Below are 8,615 nucleotides of genomic sequence, written 5' to 3'. Positions count from 1 at the left end.
TCTGGCCTGGCCCGACCTCTCAGTTTAACGTCACGCCAGTGACCTCAGATGACCCACAGAGACGCTGAAACAACCGCAGCAGGCACAGTTAATGTGACAGTTAATGTAGGCTACAGTGCTGCCCTCCAGCTCATGCCCACTCTGCCTGACTCTATTATCACTGGGAGGAAGTCCTCACATTACTGCCACAGTTTGGGCCGCATCATCCTTTTATTCACTTGATTTTTTTCTCTATTATTCTGCAGCAAGCTGTGGCCTCACCACATCGCAATATACAGTATCTGTGCTCCCTAATGACATCCTACTGCATTGAAATAAGTATTTGCAGTCATGAAATGAAATATGCCTCTTAATAATGTTTTTCTCCAGCTGAAACAAGAAGCTTGTACAGCAGGTACTTTGGTGGTGTATACCATAAAGCTTTTTGCTGTGTAATGACGTACTCACAGCATTGATTAGGTGTAATTAAAAGTGGGGCTCACTGGGACTGTTCAATACATGGAAAAATAATAGCAGCGCTGTCATTAAACATTATCTGAGCGGGGCAGGTGGCTGCAAACACACAGTTTAAAAATCCCATTTCAGTGCTGTTATCTTACAAACCAGCTGGTCATTTCACACACAAATCTGATTTCCTTTAACGCATCTTTATGATTGTTTTCTTTTTGTTTACATCCTATGTCAGCATAATGATAACTATAACGATTTCACATCCAGAGGAACAAAATCACACAGATTTGCTTTAAGTGTGTGTCCCTTTAATAGTGGCCAACTGTAAAAGGTCAGAGCAGTTCATCTGATTGCCTTAGTTCAGTTTGAGTGGAGGTCAAATGTCACAACACACAGGAACTTTAATACAATAGACAATGCAATCAATAATAGATAATACAATAGATTATTTATGCATTTATGTATCTGTTAGTTGAGTTAACTAATGTTTTTATGTGCTGGAAAAAAGAACATCGAAATAAACGTACTGAAAAAATCATGAAACGAGAGCAGCGAAGTGTTTCATTCTGTGATTATTGTGCGAAGCCGCTGAGAAACAAACATGCACAGCCTCTCGCTTTGTCTTCTCCACACGCCTCTCTGTCACACTCACTCCCTCTCCCTCACTTTCACACATACTCTCAAAAGTGCAATCTCAAGCATGTGCACACACACACACACACACACACACAGAAGATGCTGACCCCTCTATTTACTGTGGTACTGTAGTTGTCGAACCAGCAAAACCACCTCTCAGGCATCTCACTTTCATTCCCTCCTCCTCTTCTAAAGCAGCCTCACGCTTTCTCCTCCTCCACCCTTCAGCCCCGCCCACCTCCCCACCTCCCCCCCTCCATCCCCTCCAGCATCATGGTGGGACTAATATCCCCATAGAGATCTCAGTTATAACAAGTTGACCTTCACATTAAAATCTCATCAACTTCACATCTCCCTGTCTACCTCCCTCTCTTCTTCTCTGTCTGCCCTTCATCTCTCTTCTTCTCTGTTTGTCTTTTTCCATCAGCGCTGCACTGTCAATGCTTTACTACACTGTTTTACGTCGTTCTCTGCAAATCATATAATTTCCTGTTGTTGCTCTTATCTCTCTGATATAACCCCCCCGCTGTTGTCTGTTGATATAAATATATTGTCTTATCTTGTCCTGGCCTCTGCATCAATATTATGATCTGTTTTACACTCAGCTTATATTCTCTACTGACGGTGTTCAGGCAGTGAAAGTGTGAGAGGGAAGTGAAGGAGGGAAAACCCACCTTAGCTACATTTTGTCATATTTTAATTTGACTTATTTCAACTGATATATTTATTGTCATCCCAATTTTGAAGATAAAACATGGCCCGATGTTCTTTGTGCTGCTATAATTCAACTACTAATCATGTCAAGAAATGTGATTTATGTTTCATATCCTGTGATGACAAAATGAATGTAGACATCTTTTGTAGAGGCAGATGAGGCTCTTTAATCTTAATCTTTAATCTTTAATGTTTGCGATACAGCAGTGCAGAGTGTCATATCCATGAATTCACACTTAAAAATGGTGTTTTAAAGAAAATAAAACATGTAATGCCACTTTTCTGAGAAGATAAATCTGGGTTTTGTTTTGTGTTTTTGACATGATTTAAACCTGATGTTGACTGTCGACCGCCTGATTTGAAACTCCTCACCACAACCTTTACTCCAACCTTGACAGTATCTGCCTTTGTGTAACTGAACCTCCAGCGCTCTCTGGTCGGAGTTGTGTGTGCAGTCCATCATTCACTGTCACTGTGACATGATATCATCCCTCTTCTTCACCGCAGCCTCCTCTTCCTCTCTCTTCTTTTTCTATCTCGCCTCAATCTCTCATTCTCACCCCCTCCTCCCTCTCTTTCTCTCTCTCTCTCTCTCTCTCTCGCTCATGCCCTGAGGTCAGAGTGTGCTGTAGACTATTGATATCGTTACTAAAAATATAGGATTCCTCCACCAGCCAGCTAAAAATAGACCAAGGGACATGGACCACAGGAGACAAAGGAGGAGGGGGCAAGAGGAAGAGGAGGAGAGGGAAGAAGAGATATAGAAAGAAAGAGAGGGAGGTTACTAGCTGTGCCATTTTACTGGCACTCATCTGCACTCATAATGTGGGGTTAAAGGAAAGTGTTTAATCTTGAATGAACTACAGCTACTACAGGACAGTTGATCTACTGTGTTTTCTGCTCATATTTATATAGTACATATACTTATATTTGATACTTAATACTGTAAATCTGTGTAATTTGGATTTAAAGTTGCAACCTGCATCACATGGAAATCAAACTGTCTTTGTGTCTTTCTGCCTCTCTTGAAATAAAATGTTGCTTTATTGGCACAGTAAGCCTATAAGATTTATACTGTAATAAAAGTAAAAAAATACAAATAATGGTTTCAAACAATCTATCAATCAAACCTTTTTTTTGTATAGCACCTTTCCTACAAGTGCAATTTTGTGTTTTAGAGATGACTGACAAGCTGATAATAAATAAACACAAATGTAAATGTGAAACTATTTGAGACGGATGGACATGAGAGATAAAAATGTATGAAAATGTAATAATACAAGCACTAAAATGGATAAAAATGGATTTTAAAAATGGGTTTGCATATTACTACCCTACAAAAAAGGCTATACACACTATACAACACACACTACACTGCATTATATATACGACCACATTACTGCAGTAATGAAAGAAAAAAACAGAAAGCAATCATTTAGAAAAGAATATATATGACGAGATGAGAAATAGGAGTTTAACATAACCCCCCCCCTCTCTCACTCTCTCGCTCTCTCTCACTCACTATCTCTCTCTCTCGCTCTCTCTCTCAGTCACTATCTCTCTCTCTCTCTCTCTCTCCCCCCTCTCTCTCTCACTCACTATCTCTCTCTCTCTCTCTCTCTCCCCCCTCTCTCTCTCACTCACTATCTCTCTCTCTCTCTCTCTCTCTCTCTCTCTCTCTCTCTCTCTCACTCACTATCTCTCCCCCCTCTCTCTCTCACTCACTATCTCTCTCTCTCTCTCTCTCTCTCTCTCTCTCTCTCTCTCTCTCTCTCTCACTCACTATCTCTCCCCCCTCTCTCTCTCACTCACTATCTCTCTCTCTCTCTCTCTCTCTCCAGCATTTCTCCCTCCTGCTCCCGCTATGTCTCTCTTGTAGCCAAAGTAGCTCGCTGAACCAATCCACCGCAGTGCCTGGGACAGATTGAGTGAAAGAGAGAGTGAGGGATTTAGAGGATGGGTAAGGGGGCTTAAGGGAAAACACACAGAAGAGAGCGAGAGAGCGAGAGAGAGAGAGAGAGAGAGAGAGAGAGAGAGAGAGAGAGAGACCAGAATCCACCAAGCCTCCCTGCTGTGAGGTTTCTTGGCTACTGACGTGTGCGCACGACTCTCGTGGCAGGGTGAGTACTATTTCTCCCTTTTTAAAATAACTACAGTTGTGCGTTCCTTGGCAGTAATTGTGTCTATGACGCCTTTTCACCCTGACTCAGTCATTTAAAATGTGTGTGTGTGTGTGTGTGGGTGAGTGTGTGTGTGTGATGACAGCGGCGAAAAGAGCAGCATTCAATCATAACGTGTCCTCATGTCGTGTTTGGCGTAAAGACAGTCGCTCGTCTTCATGAGGAGAGAGCGCTCACAAACATCACAGTTGAAGTGTTACCTGAGAGCCGAGTCGTTCAGCTGCTCTTCATTTTCCCATTTTCATCCCATTTTTTTGGGGGGGTGTCTGAGTCGCTCACATGTTCTTTGCTCTGTTTATCATCTCCAAACTCCGCGTGTGAGTGTGTGTGACAGTCAGGGGGAGGAGGAGGAGGAGGGGAGGAGGTCTAAACAATCCCTATGCGCACATCACTGCCTTAGTGACTTACAGACATGTAGTTTACAGGAAATATGATGTGCATGTTTAACTATCCGCTCGATTCCGTGAAAATGGTGCGAGTTTGTACCAGAGTGTGGCTGCGCAGCTGAAATGCTTTGACAAATCATGAGCAAACCCACCCATTGAGTCACGATATCCACGTTTAGTCGTTATGAAGTCATTTATTTTCCCCTGAGTGATTTCATCGTCCTCTCGGGCTGATTTCGAGACGCTGCACAGTCAAGGCTGGTTAGTTTAGCACAGGTGTAGGCGCATCCCCGCCGTGCGCGTCCATGTTGGGTACTCCTTCCATTTTTTGGGCCAAGGTCTTTCCCTGTGTTAAACTATATGTGCTACATATACTCGGGCTGCTCTGCCTTAAAGACTCCCTCCCAACATAGTTTCGTCCTCCTCTCTCCTCTCTCTCGTCCTGCTCTTGGATGTTTCCTCCACATCCTCCCCTCTTATCCATCACTCCTTCTTTCTGTTGGTGTCTTTCTTTCCTGCGAGGCTTAGAGGTGATGTCAGTCTGTAGATTGTGACAGATTAGAGAGAATTAAACCTTTTGTCCCCCTTGTGGCTCCTATCTAACCAATTCAATTGGCTCATTACTTTCTGGGTGAGGGAGCTGAGGGGCCTGTCTCAGAGCGCTAAAATGGGATCGTTATCGCAAATCTAACAGGAAAACCGAATTTTTTCGCTCAATCTCAATCCCAAATCCACAATGGGCTGTTTCTCCAAAAGCTGCAACAGCTCTTGAGAGGATTGTTTTGGGGGGGATGAAGTGAGCACAATACATGGGTAGCAAAGAGGTGAATTTGGCCCCCTCATTTCTGTCCAAATCCATTCTAAAACAGCAGGATGTGTTTCATCTGCTGCTGAGCGAGATGAGGGTGCTGTCCGTGGTGCTGAACAAGTCTGGAAGAGCCACTCAGGCACATCCACTCATTTCTGCTGTGTTGCAACTCCAATTGATTCACACTCCTTCCTGACCACCTTGGCACATCCTCCAACTACTGGAAGGTGTGATTGTTCATTCCCGAGCCGCCCAACTCCCCTCTGCTCCCTGCTCGTCTTTACATCTCCCGCTCTTCTGTTCCCTTCAGTCATTTCATGGAGTTGTTTTTGATTTTACAGAGACTACCTGAAAGTCTCTCAATCACACGGGCTTAAACTCTGGTCCTCCAGTCAAGTGTCAGCAGCAGCAGTAGCCACTTCTGGGCGAGTCACAACCTCTGATTAAAGAAGAAAGAAGACGGAAAGTTGAGGAGCGAGCTGGTGTGAAACTTAGAAATTCATACAAATCTTCAATTGTGTCTCAGATGGAGGTGGCATTTTGTATCTTTGTATCCTGCCATTTATAATCTTGTTTGTCTTACTTCTTCCCTCACATCTGTCCGTCCCATCAGTAACTCACTTCTTTCAGCCTTAACTTGCCCAAACTTGTCATTTCTCAGAGGGATTTCTCTGTACTCTTTACCTCCAGCCAGCTCTGTTCTTACACATACGCCTCGCTCGACAAGAGAAGCTCTATTTGTCCCCCGTGCAGCATAGAAACTGAAACAACTTCTATAGTGGTCTCACACAATGGCTGTCCAGATAAGATCAGGCCATGCTTCTTCATCTTTAAGATGCTCTGTGCACAGCAGTGCTTCTCTCCTGGGTGCCAGCTGGTGCAGGGCAAAACACAGCAAACCAAAACATCAATGTTGAAAGATACTAGGATTTACAGTATTTTATGAACAGATTACATTAAACACAAAAAAAGATGTGCCATTAAATAACCAGGTGCTGATGAGCGGTTTCTGTAAAATAATAGGCAAAAGCAACTATAATTCTACCATACAACATTAGATATAAATATACATTTCCATTTCCAGAAGATAATGATCCAATACTCCAATACTATAGAGGAAGAGTAGATCCATGATGCATACATTTCCATAAGATACCATAAATATCAGAGTACAAAATACATGAATTTCCTCATAATAAGATACATATCGGAAATTAGTAGAAAAAATCTATATTAAAAAGAGGGTACTATACAACATACATAAGAATACATTACAGAAGTCAGAGGAGGTGAATAGTATTTACAGAGTAGATGTAAAACCTACATGTGTTAATAATACCTGTCTTAATAAGGGATGGGGAGGGGAAGGGGTTGTGCCAGGAGGGATTTTAGTGGCTCAACTTTACCTCCATACGAGGTTACCTGTAGGCACAGAGAAGCAATGCAGGTTAGACATACTAGCACAAGTTACACAAATGGACTCAAGTCTAATGCCTCATTCATTAATCTGTAATCATTTTCTTAATCTTTAAAAGTTTATTCCCCACTAGAATTACTGTATCTATTATAACTCTGCTCTTCAAAGACTTGTCTTGTCAGACAAAGAAAGGATAAAGTGATTCTCATGTTTTGGTCATTAATTTGGTATTCGGTTTCTGATGACAAAGCGTTCCTAAGTGCCTGATAAATGGTCAGTTATCAATTAATTGGTCACCTTAAACGTGATGTGTTTTATTACAGGTTTTGACAACAAAGTGACAAGATACAGACGTTGGATTGACAAAATATGTGAATAATGTGGCTTTGAGTGATTGACCTGGACTTTTGTGCAACACACAGGTGAGGATTTATAGATAATTATACAAGAAACTAAAAAGAAGAAAGACTGAACAAGAAAGAATCCGGTCAGCTGCAGTGCTGTGAACATCTTATTAATGACAGTCAAACAGGACATAAGTATGCAAATAACAGCTCAGCGCCACAGTGACGTGCAGAGGAGAAGCTCAAACACACATCTTTTCAACCCTTGAAGCAACTGCGTTACCTCAACAGAAGAACATGCCTGATTTCACTCCTGTCAGCTACCGTAAGCACACCTGGGTGGAACTTGAGTAGTTACATGATCGTCCAAACTGGACAAGTGAGGAGTGAAAAACATTTCCGGCTGCAACAAATATCAATTATCTTGTGACAGTAGGGGTCAGACTTTGGTGTGAGAGCTCTTGTCCACAATTCAGGCTACAAACAGCACAGTATGTGTAATGATGCTGGAAATGCGTACTCACTGGGCCGCTATTGCAGTTTTGAATGGCTGGCGATCGGATGTCAGTGTGTATTTACACCTTGTTGCGGAGCAGGCGCATTGCTTCATGGCCATAATTGGGCTCTTCCTGCCCGTTATTAGTGTCACATTTCATTTAAAGTGACTTGAATGGCCCGTCTGTGAGAAACAACGTGATATTCACAGCAGGCGTGAAGCCACTGAGAGATGCTATCATCATGGGCCAAGCTCCTGCTGAAAGAATTTAATGTGGTCCTACAGTTTAAGCTGGCAGTTCCCAATTAAATGACCAGCAGGTGTATCTAAAAAAATAATTAAAACATATAATAAAAACCTAGTGTATTTACCATACATGGAAAAAATTTGTAAACTGAAAAAATCAAAGCAAAAGTGAAGCTGAGCTCGTACAAAGAAAGATATGAGGAGAAATGACATGTCAGCTGCATAATGTATAGCTCAACGAAATGAGGGTGATCACAGTAAACACAGACCCCGTCCTGTGTTCTCCATTACTTGTAAAGCTGATGATACTGAACAGTGGTCCAAATTAAGCAGAGGCTAGTGGCTGAACAATCACACACACACACACACACACACACACACACACACACACACACCAATGGAAACTCACAAATTCATACAGACAGCATGCTTACAGGATTTGCAGTGGAAGTGAAGTCTTTCCCAGTGAACCAGAACTAAGTCACAGAAAGACCATGTGTGAGTCACACAGGACCCCTCCTCCCTTTCCTGATCTGTGTGTGTGTGTGTGTGTGTGTGTGTGTGTGTGTGTGTGTGTGTGTGTGTGTGTGTGTTTGTGTTTCTACTATCTATCCCGCAGTTTTTTAAGTCCTTGTCTAACTTCAGCGGTTTACCATGAAATCATCATCTGTTGCGTTGGCTCCTCTCTGACCTTTGACAGGATTGGTTGCCACCGGATGTGTCACTAACTCATCTTTAGCAATAACAAGGCGAGACAGGAAGATAGCCAGTAGCTGTTAGCACATGTGTGCACTTCACATCTGTCTCAGTGTTTCCCCCTCCCCAACGACCTCCCTCCATGACCCCTTCCAAATTTACCTACACTTTTGTCTCTGCAGTTTTGACGTGTAATTCCTCTTCTCTTCTAACACCCTTCCCTCCCTCGTTTCGGCCTCCAG

Source organism: Enoplosus armatus, chromosome 9, assembly GCF_043641665.1.
Source record: "Enoplosus armatus isolate fEnoArm2 chromosome 9, fEnoArm2.hap1, whole genome shotgun sequence".
Classification (NCBI taxonomy): Eukaryota; Metazoa; Chordata; class Actinopteri; order Centrarchiformes; family Enoplosidae; genus Enoplosus; species Enoplosus armatus.
This window is presented reverse-complemented; position numbering follows the sequence as displayed.